This window comes from Meriones unguiculatus, chromosome 18 (genome assembly GCF_030254825.1).
Source record: "Meriones unguiculatus strain TT.TT164.6M chromosome 18, Bangor_MerUng_6.1, whole genome shotgun sequence".
Taxonomy (NCBI): domain Eukaryota; kingdom Metazoa; phylum Chordata; class Mammalia; order Rodentia; family Muridae; genus Meriones; species Meriones unguiculatus.
This window is the reverse complement of record NC_083365.1, coordinates 3,179,705-3,182,952: the sequence shown is the minus strand read 5'-3', so window position 1 is coordinate 3,182,952 and position 3,248 is coordinate 3,179,705. Positions and strand designations below refer to the sequence as shown.

General features: G+C 35.8%; 1 pseudogene; it reads right to left on the bottom strand.

Annotated features, from left to right (window-relative positions):
- Nucleotides 1–286: 286 nt before the first annotated feature.
- LOC110541998 (olfactory receptor 4C3D-like) lies at nt 287–1,220 on the bottom strand (annotated as a pseudogene).
- Nucleotides 1,221–3,248: the final 2,028 nt, after the last annotated feature.

Sequence of the window (3,248 nt, the reverse complement as noted above, 5' to 3'; positions counted from 1 at the left end):
CTCCTTGTCAGTGAGATTCATGAATCCTCCCTTAGGCGCTCTTTGTTACTTAGCTTCTTTGGTTACCTCATTCAGGATGACCTTTTCTAGTTCCATGCATTTGCCTGCAAATTTCATGATTTCCTTGTTTTTAATAGCTGAATAATATTCCATTGTGTAAACGTACCAAGGTTTCTTTATCTGTTCATCAGTTGACTGATATATGGGCTGTTTCTAGTTTCTGGCTATTCACCAAGAGGTAATATTGTGAGGAAATACAAAAATAAACTATTGATATTATAATAATTTACTGTCCAATATTGAATTCTTTTCTAAGTAACATTCTAATGGCATTTTTAACCTCCACATTCCTTACAGTATAGATAATTGGATTTAACATGGGAGTGACAAGGGTGTAAAACACTCCTATGGCTTTATCCATATGAAAAGTGATTACTGGTCACATATATGTATAAATACAGGGCACAAAGAACAAGACAACAACTGTAATATGGAGCTACAGGTAGAGAGGGCCTTTTTTCTCCCTGCAGAGCTATGTGTCCTCAAAGAGAGCAAAATGACTGCATAGGACATCAGCAGCATTGTGAACGTGATCACAGGGATTACACCACCATTGGCAGCAACCAGGAGAACAAGAAGGAAAGTGTCAGCACAGGCCAGTTGTAGCAGAGGGAAAATGTCACAACAGAAATGGTCTGTGACATTAGGGCCACAGAAAGGGATCCAGAAAGTAACAAGTATCTGTCCAAAAGAGTGAATAAAACCCATTATCCAACATACCCCAACTAAGAGACAGCAATTGCGGTGGTTCATCCTTGTCACATAATGCAGAGGTCTACAGATGGCCACATAGCGGTCATAGGCCATGACCACAAGAAGAACAATCTCTGAAGCTCCTAAGAAATGTTCAACAAAAAGTTATATCATGCAGCCATTGAATGAGATGCTTTTTGTCTCTGATAGCAAATCTGCCAGCATTTTAGGGATGATAGAAGATGAATAGGATGCATCTATAAGAGATAAAAAAAAAAAGCCAAGAAGAAGTACATTGGGGAGTTCAAAGTCTTGCTACAGACAATGGTTCCCACAATGAGCAGGTTTCCAGGGACAGTGAGGATGTAGGTGATGAGCAACATCAAAAGTAGAATTCTCTGCAGCTGAGGGTTCTGTGTCAGTCCCATGAGGATGAATTCAGTCACATTTATTCTGTTTTCTTTCATGTGAAAGCTGGTGAGAATTGCCAAGTTAGAATAGAACTTTATTTGAAAATTTGATGAGAAACTTATTTTCTTGGTTTTAGATAAGAAAAGGTCATTTTAATAATAAAAACTATTATGTTTCATGGTATTCAGAAGAAACAGGCTATCTCATCTCTTTTATAAAAAGCAACTAAAATAAATTTCAATATCTTATTGATGTTGCAATCTTCTGACATGTGATCAGTAAATTTTTTTTTGAAAAATATATTGCACAAATCACATGTTTTTTTCCTGTGTTCACCATGGGTTTTTCTGTCACTATACTGAGGATTTATTTTTATTTGAACTCAAGCAGTTCAATATGGTATGAAAAAAACATCCTACGAAACTGTCAATTTCAGACCTATCTAAAGTTAAATACTATAAGCCTAGCTATCAATGGCCTTAAAACTAATTTCAAATAAATCAGTGCAGCCATGGAGCATAAATATATCAGTGTGTGTAAGTAAGCCAGTGTCTGTCTGTCTCTCTTTCTGTGTGTTTGTGAGTGTGTGTATTTGTGTGTGGTGTGTATTATGCAAGCAGAATATAGTTTTAAGATGTGCTTATTAACAGGATTTGTTTAAGAATTCACTTAAAATATTAATCATCTATTATGTGCATGTCAGTCCATAACATAAAGATAAAGTCTATTTTCATATCTCATAGCAAGTGAACGTGATGAGTGAAAAATAGAATTACATAGACTATTACAATGCAGCACCTGATGTGAAAATAACATAGCAAATAATTCTTTATGGAGTCTTAGGAAAACATTAGCTTCCTGTCAGGAAATAAAAGAAGTCTTCACTGAGTTGAAATACATATCTAAATTAAAGGCGAGTAAGGAAAAAGCTAAGAATACATGGACTACAAAGCTCCAGACAAATATCAGCAGGAGAAATCCCCACAGAAAGTACAAAGCTTGTATCAGTAACCAAAGGCACTTGAGGCTAGGTTCAGTGAACAACACAAGTTCGTCATGGCTCTTGCACGTTTTAAGAGCATATCCAAGATTGTGATTTTATTTTAGATGATGGGTTAGGCCTCTAGAACAGTTTTCAAAGAAAAATGATGTGATCTGACTTGGGTTTTGTTCTATTTAGATGGCTCTAAGCACTCTATGAAGAATAAGTTATAGAAGAATGAGGGAAGAAACAAGAAACTAGTTAGGGTGTGTAGGTCATGAGGTCATGATGCTATTGACAGGGTGGTACAAGTAGAAATGGTTGTTTCGCATAAGATATAAGAAAAAAGAATATATAAAATATAAAAAGTGCTCCAATGTTTTTTATTCATATCACCTCTATCAGGAAAGGATCCATTGCTATTTAGTGAGAAAAATCTCATGTGTACAGACCACAGCTAAGACATGTAGCATTTTCTCAAGGGTTTATCAGGAGATAGTCTCAATAGCCTTATATCAACAGTGAGTTGTATACTATTATTCTCATTTAATACGTAAAATAAATGTGCTTTAGAAAATGTAAAGAAATTTAAATCTGTTTAATGTCACGAAAAAGACTATAACCGTAGTTTTACCCTGAAATGTAAATAAAATGGATTTGATCTCTTAGGCTCTTAAATATACTTTGTAAACTGAAGATACCTGATTTAGTAGCTGTGAAGATGCAAGGCCAAGATGCTCTCGTGATCACATAGTTACATATGTAAAAAAGATGCCAGCATCAATTACTTAATTTATATCAACATTTTAAGAATAACATGTCTGAGCAGGGGCTCTAGGTTGCATCCATACATGGTCCTTGTTTGGAGAAATAGTCTCATAAGAGACCTCTGTGCCCAGATATATTTGGTCCTTGTGGAACTCCTGTCCTCTCCAGGTCGTATTAACTCCCCCCTTTTTTTATTCCATGCATACTTCCAGAGGTTTGGTTATGAGTCTTAATATCTGATTTGATACACTTAGCAGTAGAGGCTTTCAGAGGCCTTCTGTGGTAGGCTCCTGTCCTGTTACTTGTTTGCTCCTAAATCCAATGTCCATCCCAT